This window comes from Lynx canadensis, chromosome D1 (genome assembly GCF_007474595.2).
Source record: "Lynx canadensis isolate LIC74 chromosome D1, mLynCan4.pri.v2, whole genome shotgun sequence".
Taxonomy (NCBI): Eukaryota; Metazoa; Chordata; class Mammalia; order Carnivora; family Felidae; genus Lynx; species Lynx canadensis.
The window spans coordinates 46,979,568-46,992,145 of NC_044312.2; the positions used below are offsets into that span (position 1 = coordinate 46,979,568).

At 41.1% G+C, this 12,578-nt stretch overlaps 1 protein-coding gene across 7 annotated transcripts in view; it reads left to right on the forward strand.

Annotated features, from left to right (window-relative positions):
- The window catches only part of SYTL2 (synaptotagmin like 2), a 136,155-nt gene that overhangs the window by 23,436 nt on the left and 100,141 nt on the right, over positions 1–12,578 (forward strand). The gene's annotated exons all lie outside the window — the stretch shown is intronic.

Genomic DNA, 12,578 nt, shown 5'->3' on the forward strand with positions numbered 1-12,578 from the left:
GGAAATTTTTGCTGAAATGTAGTACAGTGACCTTCAGGTGGTTGCAGTGACGTGTTTATATATGTGAAATGTGTACTTACAACCTATGGAAACACTTTCCTGTGCATTATCCTACATAATGATGATAGACATTTTTTTAAAAAGGCCAAAATGAAAACATTGCCTAATGCCATACTTTCTAGACTCTTCATAGGTACTGATAAAAAAAGGATTTGGTTGATTATTTCTAGATAAGTCTTTCTGTAAAAGCACCAAAAAATATTTGAGGAGTGGGGGTATAAGACCTGTAAATAGTCCACAAATTTGCATTCCAAGTCAGAGGGAGAAAGACAGGCATTGCATAACTTCTGGGTGAATAAACATTTTTTTCCCCCTTGCAGAAGCACTGTTTCACCATAAGTCTTGACGGAACTGGTGCCATCAGCTTCTGATTAGACAGATGTGTTTTGTGCCACCATTACTCACGGCCACAGGCACCTGGGCTCTCCTGCCACTTGCTGAGTCAGCTGATTAAAACATTGGTCTGTGAGGCTGAAGGCAAGGGCTGGATCCCAGGCCAAGCCAAGTGCCTCAACCACTCCCGCCCCTTCTGCCAGCAATCTACATTGGGAGGAAGACTGAATTATGGCATGTTAGATTCATTAGGGAATATTCTTTACCATTGCTTGTTTTAGATTAGTCATTGAGTTTTAGAAGTAAGGGGTCTGGGTTTTCAGTTTAATTCTTTCACTCTTTTTAAAGTGGATTCTAGTGTTGTTTCAGGTTTACCATCTTGGGGCATGTTCATGGTATGCATTCTGAGACTTTTGGTACCCCAAGTCAACTATCAGCATGGCATATCATGTCTTCAGTGTGTCTAAAATGGGGATGATCATACCTGCCTCACAAGTTGCTCAGAGGATTAAATTAGGTCACATATTTAATAAAAAACAGCAAAAGCAGATTGAGATGCTGTTGCTGGCTGGTTAGCCAAAGACTGATCAGCCAAGGACTCACCACCTCATACCTATCTGGTGCCATTTTTCATTTAACTACAGTTTCTATGTGACATGTATTTAAGATGCCTTATGAATTGTTGAAGCCATATGCATTCAGGCTGCAAATGCTATGGATCTCCTGCATTGATAATGCCTGGGGAAAGCAATTGGTTAGGTGGGCTTCATCTTCGTTAGTTATTTCAAAAGTATTTTATCTGATCTGGTATGTTCTTTGTTGCTAATATAACATATTTGATTATATCTGGTTGCTTTTTTAAAACCCTATGAGGCAAGTGAATGGTGATGATATCTGACCTTTATTGAGCAGTTACCATGTACCAGGCACTGTTCTAAACACTGTACCTACGTCCATTTATTTAATCCTCACAGTAGTCTATTTTGAGTACTATTATTTTTCCCATTTGATGATGATGAAATTAAGACACACAAGTTAAATAAGTTACCCAGATGACATAGCTGATGAAAGAAGGGACAGGGATTTGAGCCCAGGCAGTCTGACTCTAGAGCCCATGCTTTGGATCATCAGAGGATAGTCTTTCCAATCAAAACTAACCATTTTATTTGTCTATAAAGTACGAGAAAGTCACAGTCACACACTAAGCATGTTCCACTCTATTATTCATGGAAGCAAGAAGCTAGAAACAGTTCTAGATACAGAATGAGGATGCATAGCTTGGCAATTTTTTTCTTCTTTTTTTGAGAGAGAGAGCCCAAGTGGTGGAGAGGGGCAGAGAGAGAGAGAGAGAGAGAATATCAGAATCTCAAGCAGGTTCCACACTCAGCAGGGAGACCTATGCAGAGCTTGATACCACAACCCTGGGATCATGACCTGATCTGAAATCAAGAGTCAGAAGCTCAATTGACTGAGCCACCCAGGTGCCCTGCTTGGCAAACCTTCTGACCATACAAGATAATACTTGAAAATGAACTTGTTGCATGATATTCAGGAAATTTTATTGCCTAGAAATAGCAATAATTAAATTTAAGTATTACAGGAAATATCTGGGGGTGAGACTTAAAAAATGAGGAGTCAGCAACTTAATGCCTCATTTCAGTATCAATACAGTACTGTAATATAGTAACTGAAGCGTTGTGTCTTAGGAAGTAAAGTTGTAGCTCTGGTTACATTAGGTAAGTCACATGATTTATCATATTTTGCTTAGAATGCCAAATTCTATCTTTCTTTTCCATTCCTTTTAGGGATGTTATGAATAATAACAAGAATATGGTGATAAAAAAGAATGCTTACTATCTATTGAGTACATACTATGTGTCAGTCCCTTGCTATGTCATTGCTCCTCTAATTGGAAGGACAACTCTGAACTAGATGATAGTTACCCATTTTACTGATGAGGAAATGGAAGCACAAAGAAGTTAAGTACATTGCCCAACGTCAACAACAGTGAATGGCAAAACAAACATTCGAACTCAGGTTGCTTACCTTGACTTAAAAGCCTGTGCTCTGTCCCCTAGCCAGTACTGCATCTTTCTGGGGCTTCTCTAGAAGAATCATAGTATATCCACATTTACTGAATCCTTCGTTGAAACATATTGCTTGGCTTGAGGCTCATAACAGATTATTATATTTGAAACTGGGATTGTTCTAGAAAACCTGGAACATTTATGTTACCATAGAAATAGTAATGATGGTATGTGGATCTTGAGAAACTTAACAGAAGACCATGGGGGATGGGAAGGGGAAAAAAAAAGTTACAGACAGCGAGGGAGGCAAACCATAAGAGACCCTTAAATACAGAGAACAAACTGAGGGTTGATGGGAGGTGAGGGAGAGGGGAAAATGGGTGATGGGTATTGAGGAGGGCACTTGTTGGGATGAGCACTGGGTGTTGTATGGAAGCTAATTTGACAATAAATTATACTAAAAAAAAAGAAATAGTAATGATGGACTTGATATAAGCCTTACAGGAGAAAAATCTGGTTTTCCCAGCACACCACAGCCTAAGGAGTCAGGTACTTACTTGGTATCTAAGAAGCAGGATGACCTGGAACCAGAGTAGCTGAAATATGATCTAGAGAGCTGGCAAGTAATTGTTTCCTTATGCTTAATTTCTGGAAGACCCCAATACTTTTTATTTTGGGGTGTCACTTGAGAAATTAGAAAGAATATATGAAGAATTTGAGTAAAACAAAGTTGGTCTTCATATTGTACATGTTGTAGAGGTTTATTAAAGAATTCTTTGTACCAGTTACCCTACTCACACCACTTAAATATGACACGTTTTTACTCTGATGGCATGCACACTCAAGTGTTTTTGAAATAACATCATACCACCTTTATGCAAATACAGTCACTGTGTTCTTGCTAGAATCCTGGGGATACTTTGCTATCTGATGGTTAGTAACAGATGGTTGTGAGGTGCAGTCATAGGTGGAAAGTCACAAGTCAGAATTTTGTGAAGCCCAGCGGCTGGCAAGGTGATAAGGGGGGGCTATAGTAAGGAAGGTGTTTCTGGATTGTGTCCATGGGCAGGTGTGGGTCTGGAAGCCCATGTTCCCTGTAGAGGAATAAACTTGGCTTTGGAGTCTGACAATATTGAGTTTATACCTTGGATCCATTTATTGTGTAATTGAACAAGTAACCTCTGAATCTCAACTTTCTTTTCTGGAAAAAATTGCATTCATCTTCCATCTCTCACAAAGTGGCTCCATATTTATTATGAATAAATAACATAATGAATATATTAAAGTGCCTAACATTGTGTCTTGCAGAGTCACTCTTCAGTATCCGTTTCCTTGCCCCTCTCTTCTCTTCCTCCTTTCCTCTTGGATTCCTCTGTTGGTTCTTGAGAGTTCCCATTGTACAAGATTTGCCATTACTCAGCTCTACTCTTATCAAATCACTTAATTTCACTGATGCTTCAGTTTCCACCTATAGAAAACAGGAGTTGATGATCTCTGCCCCACTATTTTATGGGGTTTTAATCTAATCATTAAGTTGATAATTGGATTCTAAGGATTAAAAAAAGGACAAGAAAATGCCCATAATAGGGGCAACCATGGTAAAGAGTACTTACAATTCACTGTAAATGTTCTGGTGGAAATATATACAGCTTATTGTGAGACTGCGGAGCGCGCTGCCTGGGAAATTTGAAAGGTGAAAAATGAGGTGGAACCATAGCCCAGTAGGAGTTTGCTAGATTGAGAAGGGAATGGGATAGAGAGAACAGGTTCAAGGATTTTCATGTTCAGTGGCATAGAGGCAGGAAGGGCATGGGATACCAAAGGAGAGATCATGGTGTTGTCATATAGGGTAGATAAGTTGTGGCTGGAGGTGCTAATGTGGTGGGCTGAAGCCCAATGGTGAAACCAGGCTAAAAAGTTGCCCTTTACTGGGGTGCCTGGGTGGCTCAGTCAGTTGAGCATCTGACTTTGGCTCAGGTCATGATCTCACAGCTTGCGGTTTCAAGCCCCACACCAAAACTTGCCATTTACCTTGGAGGCTGCAAGGAACTAATGGAAGTTTCTCAATATTGTGAGCGAAATAGCTGGGTTTCTCTTTAGGACAAACAGCCTAAATTATGGAAGTTGTTAACGCTGCTCAAGTTATGGAAGATGGATTTGTTTGAAGACATACTTCTTAGGACTTACGTGTAACATAAAATCGTATATTTTGAAACTTTTTTGTAAAAAGTACCTGGAGAGATGGTGCTGCTATCAAATTCAAGACTTCTACATGAAGGTACATGTGTATAGGAAAATGGAGACTTCATATACTAATTTGTGGACTGGACCACGTGGAGCCATATTGTTCCAAAAGGATGAATATGCCCTGCTTTGGAGCTAAGCATATTTACCATTTTTCAGTAAAGGACCAGGTATGCTTTTGGCAAATCATTGAGGCTTAGATCCAGAAATATGTTAAGATGTTATACATATATATCTCCAGCACTGAGTTTAAGATCCTGGGAGTAGTTGACACCCAATATGTGCAGAATTTGGGTGGTGATTTGTTGAATTTCTTGTGCTCGGCATGTGCTGCTGTGGTTAGCAGTTGCTGAATTTCCTCAGAGGAGGATCAGGGAGGCCTGGGCCATAAAACTATCATTTATGGGCAAATTGCAAGAAACTGGGTGACGTTTTTCCTTAAGTAGTCAGAGTGAAACACAAGTACACTCACATGTGTTTGTGTGTTTCTAGGTCTGTGTTTATGTTTTCCTGAGTGCTGTCTGCTTTATCCAGACCAGGGGGAAAACTAGATACATATCCAGAGTTCCTCAGGGAAAGCCTCCAGAGAGATTTGCCTTGGTTACTAGAGGTACCTAGATGTAAAGAAGACACTTGCTTTCTCATGTGAACTGGGTAGTGGCTGGGAACCGAAGGTGTGAGGAGATGTGGTTCCACTTACGAGATTCTGCTGGGGACAACTGAGCACCAGTGTTTGCTTGGCGTGTGAGGAAGTGAAGGTAGAGTGGATGCTTTCTCCTTCTTTGATAGCCTTTCCCCAGGATCACTCTCTGAGTATTCGGGAACTGAAATCAAGTCTTGGGCTGACATGTGGTGTGCAGGGAGGATTATGTACACCTCAAACTCCTAAAGGCTTCTCATCTTGGAGGTTTAGAGTATGAGATCTTTGAACCTGTCTTTCTCTATGTGCCGAGCTCCAGTTCCTTCTCACTGGGTTAATCAAACCTGGGCTGAGTCCTTTGATAGATCTAGCTTTGGTCTCTTGAGACCAAAGGCAGAAGGGCTGATGAACTGTGGGTGGGAGTGATCGGGTCTCTGAAGGGTGTATGTGTGTGTTTCACTATTTCGAGTTACAGTGACCAAGTGTTTTAAGTTTAGCTTAATATTTAAAAACACTCTGATTGGTTGATTTTTATTTCTCCTCTTTTTAAAACTGTTATTAAATAGTGAACATATGTTGATAAAAGGGGAAGCATGCTCTAGTGGGAAGAATATCAGATTTGGAGACAAGAGTTCATTCAATAAACACTTACCGAGTGTTTATTATGTGCCAGAAATTGTTTTAGGCTCAGAATTCAGTGGAGAAGGGGTGTCTGGTTGGCTTAGTTGGTTAGGCAGCTGAATCTTGATTTCTGGCTCAGGTCATGATTCCAGACTTGTGGGATCAAGCCCCATGTTGGGGCTTGGAGCATGGAGCCTGCTTAAGATTCTCTCTCCCTCTGCCCCTCCCTTGCTCTCTTTCTCTCTCTCTGTCTCTCTCTCAAATTAAAAAAAAAAGAATTCAGTGGGAAAAGCAGACCTCTGTGATCACTGTGCAGTATGATGTTAATAGTAAGATGTGAGCACAGGGGAAGGAAGTCAGGTGGTGAGGGGAAGGGGGATCAAGTGCCAAGGGCTTTCTGGAAGAGGGAGCTCTTGAGAAGAGACTGAGGGATGAATAGGGAAAGTTAAGAAAGTTAAGAAAGTTAAGAGCTCTTGAGAAGAGACTGAGGGATGAATAGGGAAATTGCTCATCACACAATTTCATGTTCAAAGCAGGACTGGCAGGATTTGGGGCCAGAGAGAGGTAGGCAGTGGGCCAATCATGGAGAACTCTGTGTATCCGAGACTGGACTTTTTAAAGATCCTGCCTTGTGTCCTGTTCTGTGTGATAATTGGTCAAGTATTTCCTCTCTGGGCCTCAGTTTCCTTATTAGTAATAATGGAGATGATAATGATTACCTGGCTTTACCTCTTGGAATAATACTGAGACTCAAATAAGAGAATAGTGAAAAATTATTGAACACTTACACAGATTAGCTCACTTAACCCTTACTACAACTTTATTAGGTAGGTACTATTATTTTTTTTTAAACCTAAACTTGAAATGGTTTATTATTTTTTAAAATATAATTTATTGTCAAATTGGCTAACATATGGTGTAAAGTGTGCTCTTGGTTTTTGGGGTAGATTCCCATGGTTCATTGCTTGCATACAACACTCATAGCTCATCCTGACAAGTGCCCTCCTCAATCCGCATCACCCATTTTCCCCTCTCCCCCACCCCCCCCATCCAACCTCAGTTTGTTCTCTGTGTTTAAGAGTCTCTTATGGTTTGCCTCTCTCCCTCTCTGTTTGTAACTATTTTTTTCCCCTTCCCTCCCCCCATGGTCTTTTGTTAAGTTTACGTTTATCAAGTTCCACATATGAGTGAAAACATATGATGTCTGTCCTCTGAATAACTTATTTCACTCAGCAAAATACCTTCCAGTTCCATCCACATTGCTGCAGATGGCATGATTTCATTCTTTCTCATTGCCAAGTAGCATTCCACTGTGTATATAAGCCACATCTTCTCTATCCATTCTATTATTAAGGCCATTTCACAGATGAGAAAACACAGAGATTAAGTGATGTCTCAGATCATAAAGCTAATAAGTGGTGGAGTTAGGATTTGAACTGAAGTAGTCTGTCTAAAGATAACTTCTCCGTGTGTGTATGTATGTGTTTATAGTGCTAACTCTGTGCCAAGCTCAAGAGCCAAGTTCTGTAGGCTGAAGGCAAAGGAATGCATAGCTGTGTACTTGCCATGTATAGTATTTGGCTTTTCCAAAATGCCTGTTACAGTAGGTCTGTGTGTCTGGGGAAAAAATATTGTGCTTGTTGGTGGACACCTGGCTGGTAAGCTTCTAAGAGTGGGAGGATCACTTTCCCTCAAGTGTCCTGCAAATAGTTAATTCTGGAGTGAATTGAACCATTTGCCTCTGACAGGTTCTTCTGTTCACACATCTGTTACTGAAAATGGGGACTCCACCATTTTCAAACCAGTGTTCCATTGGAAGGACCTTCGTTTCCTCCTTCATTCTGCCATTATCCACCATGGCTGGCTGAGGGAGCCGACTGTTTTGCACAATCATCACTATCCTTTTGGATTGTGAAGAACACCTTTGATTGTCCCTGAGCTTCTCCCCATTTCTGTCGCCTGAAAGAGAAGGAGCAGGCCGCCATTCCTAGCACCTCAGTCAGTGTCATTGTTGTCCAGACACCATGTTTCTACAACCATCTCTCCTTTTGGGAGACCCATTAAAGGCTGGGTCCCCTCTTTATACTACTTTCTTTATCTTTTATACTACTCTCCCTAGCCTCTAGAACTTCATCTCACCTTTTTTTTTCCATAGTGACAAGAGGTCTTGGCTCACACAGTTTCCTGTGGACGGTTTTCTGTCCCACCCTGTCTTTGATTGGCAAAGGTCATAAGTGACATATCAATTACCAAGCCTATTCCCCTTTTCTCTGCACCACTCTGCCTCAACTCCTTGCAGTAGCTGACTAGGTTGACAGCTCCCTCTTTCCTAAAATTCTTTCCCTAGCTTTGTGACACCCTACTGTTTTGTTTTTCCAACCTGACTGGTCTTTCTCTTTTCACTTGACAAGTACAATGTCATCTGCTTTTTTCTCTCTGCTTTTTCACTGCATTCTTTCCCTTGCTGAGTTCAGCAATCAGTTGAGTCTCTAAGCTGGTAACTGCCATGTTTATAGTTCCAACCATGGCCTCTCTCCTGAGCACTTGTTCCTCATCTCCATCAGAGTTCTAGACATGTCTACTGAATTTTCTACCATGCTATCAGTTTTTACCTTTAACCTGCCTGCCTTCCTAGGCATTCTTGGTTTGGTGCATGAATCCCCCAATTAACTCTGTTTAAGAACGTTGAGTCTTGTTAGATTCATGCATTTCCTGAGGAACATTGTTACTCCTTCCTTTCCAATGTTCTTCCCAAATGATACTTATATTTCACCTCCTCTGTTACTGCCAGCCTTCTTTGGCTCTTGTGAAGTTGACTGAGAAAGTCCTGGCCATTTGGCTTATGGTCACTCCTCTCCTTCATTCATGCTAAAGTAGCATGCTTTAAAAAGTAAACACACACACACACACACACACACACACACACACACACACGCTTCCCATCACCCACTGCATAAAGGACAATCTCAGTCTGACATTTGAGACTTTCACTGATGTGATACTAGCCTCTGTTTTTAATTCTTCTATTACCTCCTTCTCTGAACCCTGTCTTCTATTCAAATCATATTCTCCTTTCCCTGTATCAGGCTCTGTGCTTTATTCATGTAGCTTCCTGTGCCTGGAGTGATAGTTTTATTCCCCTCCTTGAGCTCTTCTTGGCCGGTCACTTACTCTCAAATCCTACCTGTCCTTAAAACTGCAGCTCTATGGCGATTCTCACAAGAATCTTCCTGGTTCATCAGAGCAGGAAGTTTCCTCCCCTTTCTCTACCTGGGCCAATTTATACCTATTTTATGGCCAGCATTGCATACCAACTTGTGTTATCTCTCTTTATGTACTCTTCTTATCTTCCGTATTGGTCTGAAAGTTCTTAAAGGGCAGGGACTAAGGGTCTTGTTATTTCCTTAATGCCACAGCACAGCAGGCTGACACAGTACAAATGTGCTGAATGAATATATTTTGAAGCACTGAATTATATTCACTGTGTTTTTTAAGAAATTATTTTTGGGGCGCCTGGGTGGCGCAGTCGGTTAAGCGTCCGACTTCAGCCAGGTCATGATCTCGCGGTCCGGGAGTTCGAGCCCCGCGTCGGGCTCTGGGCTGATGGCTCAGAGCCTGGAGCCTGTTTCCAATTCTGTGTCTCCCTCTCTCTCTGCCCCTCCCCCGTTCATGCTCTGTCTCTCTCTGTCCCAAAAATAAATAAACGTTGAAAAAAAAATTAAAAAAAAAAAAAAGAAATTATTTTTAATGTTTGTTTATTTTTGAGAGAGAGAGAGACAGTGAGTGGAGGAGGGGCAGAGAGAGAAAGAGAATCTAAAGCAGGCTTCATGCCGTCAGAGCAAAGCCTGACATGGGGCTCGAACCCATTAACTGTGAGATCATGACCTGAGCCGAAGTTGGATGCTTAACTGACTGAGCCACCCAGGTGCCCCGACTAAGGTTTGTTTGTTTGTTTTCTTTTTTTTAGAATTTTAACACATCAATTGGCTCTGAAAATTTAGTGGTCAGTGGGCAGGTATTAATTAGATTTTTGGATATTTGTTCTGTTGTGTACAGGAAAGAATTCATAAAGCAAGGCTGAGACTGCTTATCCCTAGAAAGGCCTGCTTGCAAGGCTGGTTCTTTACTGGTGTCTGGGAACTTGGATTTCAGAAGGATTGGCAGCACTCTAAATTGAGATCAGCTCACGGTACCTAAATGGTTTGTGCAAATAGCACTGTGTATGCTGAGCACCTCCTTTCCTTCCAGGAGTCTGGAATTTGGTTCCATGCTAGGCAGGGAGTGTCTACCCGACCAGTCTCCAGTAAAAATCCTGGGCATCGAATCTCTAATGAACTTCCCTGGTTGGTAACATTTCACACATGTTGTCAGAACTTGTGTGTCTTGGGTAACTCTTCGGGAGAGGACTCTTTGAAGCTTATGCTTGGTTTTTCCCAGACTTCATTCCACCTACCTTTTTTCTTTGCTGGTTATGCCTTGTATCCTTTCAGAGTAATAAATCATAGCTGTGAGTATGACCACAGCCTTATGAGTCCTCCTAGTAAAATATCAAAACCTAGGGCTGGTCTTGGGGATCCCCCAACTCTATGAAATGCCACAAATGCAGAGCCAATCCTTTTTTTTTTTTTAACCAAGACTTCAGAGACATGAAAGACTCAGAGAGATTATTGGTTTTTACATAAGAGGAGGAGCCCAGTTCTTAAGACTATATGTACAGGGCCTTGTGAATGTATATGGTGCTCTGCAGAATAAAGCTGAAGTCTTCTTGATTGCCCACTATAAAATTTGGGTGAGAAAGAGCTATTGGGGAAGATTTGGTTGGATTTTTTTTTTATAGCATCTCATGTACTGTCAAGAGTTCTAAAAATACCAGTTATCAGGGCTAGGCTCTTAGAAAAATTAAGGACAATATTTGCCTGGGATCCATTGTCATTATTCTTCCATATCAAGAGTTGAGTTCCTTGGGCTATTTTTCCTGCCTGAAAATAAAAAGCAGACAGAGCATCCATCATGCTGAGTTTCCATTGTGTCAGACATCAGCTAGGTGTGTGGTATGAATCATTTCCTTTAATCCTCACAAAGACCCTCAAAGGCAGGAATTTTAAGCCATATAATATAGATAAGGAAATGAAACAGAGAAGTTAATATTTTCCCAGAGTCACAGAGCTGAGAAGTGGTAACCCTGGAGTTCAAGCCCAGGTCTTACTCTCAAAGCAGTGCTTTTTGTTTTGTTTACCTCTGTCCTGCCTGAACACATATCAGCTCTTTCACAAGTGACTAAATCTTATCTGGACCTCCGTAAATGTTAAGTTTTGAGAAGTGTTAGTTAGCTTCCCGACTAGAAGTTTTAGAGAAGATTTCTTTGGTGAGGGTAGCTTTCGTGTGCATGCTCTGTATGTCAGTGCACCTTTCCCAGTCCTGGTGGGTCTCCATGCATGGCAGTTAGTGGCCTTTCTGATTCTTTTCACGTGCCTGCCCCGGGAAGGAGGGGATGGTCTGCTCTGTTGTTTTGCCAATTTCAAAGCAAGTTTGCCTGACGTTTCCCTTCTTAACAGATTTTGGGCCAAAACTTATCTGAGAACAGTTTGCTTTATTAAATCTGAAATAAGAAATAAGTGGAGGGTTGTTGTTGTTGTTGTTGTTGTTGTTGTTGTTGTTCTTCTTCTTCTTCTTTTTCTTCTTCTTTTTTTTTTTTAATAAAACTATAGGGAGGAAAATAGAAATGGACAGTTGGGGTACTCTCTTGTATTCTTGTTAATTTCATCCTGGGAAATGCTTTCATATAACATTTCTTTCAGATGATCAGCACACTTCAGTAAGGAAACAAGGACTTGGGTTCCAGAGACTGCCATGGAAAGTGCTGACCATGAGCAAATAAATTCAGCACCTGGTACAATGCTCTGCATACACTAGGTACATGGTTGGTTAACATTTGCTGGATGAAAGCAATTAGACATAAGTATCTTAACTCTTTTGTTGCCCAAAGAACACAGTAACTTGGACCCTAGTTCCCATTAGTGTGTTCTGGATGAGGAAGAGAATATTCAATTACTTTTAGATCAGGTGCTGAACCTGGGGCCAAGCCATCCATCATCTTTCAGAGAATGAAATGCAAATTGTTTCTTCTTGGATGGGTAAAATTTTATTTGGATTATGGAGAATAGATTGAGTGGTGGTGATAGTAATAACAACTAATACATAGGGTTTACTGTGCTAGACTAAGTGCTTTACTCATGGGAAATCATCTAATCCTCACATCACATTTTTAAGTAGATGTTTTACCAATGAAGAAGCTGAAATACAGAGAGGCTAAGTCATTTGCCCAAGATCACATAGTAAGTGGTAATTCTGGAACTTAAATGTGGGTAAGAAACAGGCCACTTAACCTGTCCTTAGGGGTAATATAAGGAAATAGGAACCCAGGCATTTCCCGCATTTTTTAAGTTTTGGTAAAATACACATAAAATTGATCATTGTAACTTTTCGTAAGTGTACAGTGGCATCACATACACAGGGTTGTGCCACCATCACCATCATCCATTTCCAGACACCAGCTGTCCCCAGGTCACCAGCTAGACCCCAAGACCTGACCTTTACTGCCCACCTGTTTGTACTCACTAACCTTGGTCTTACATCCTTCCCCACCCCCTTGC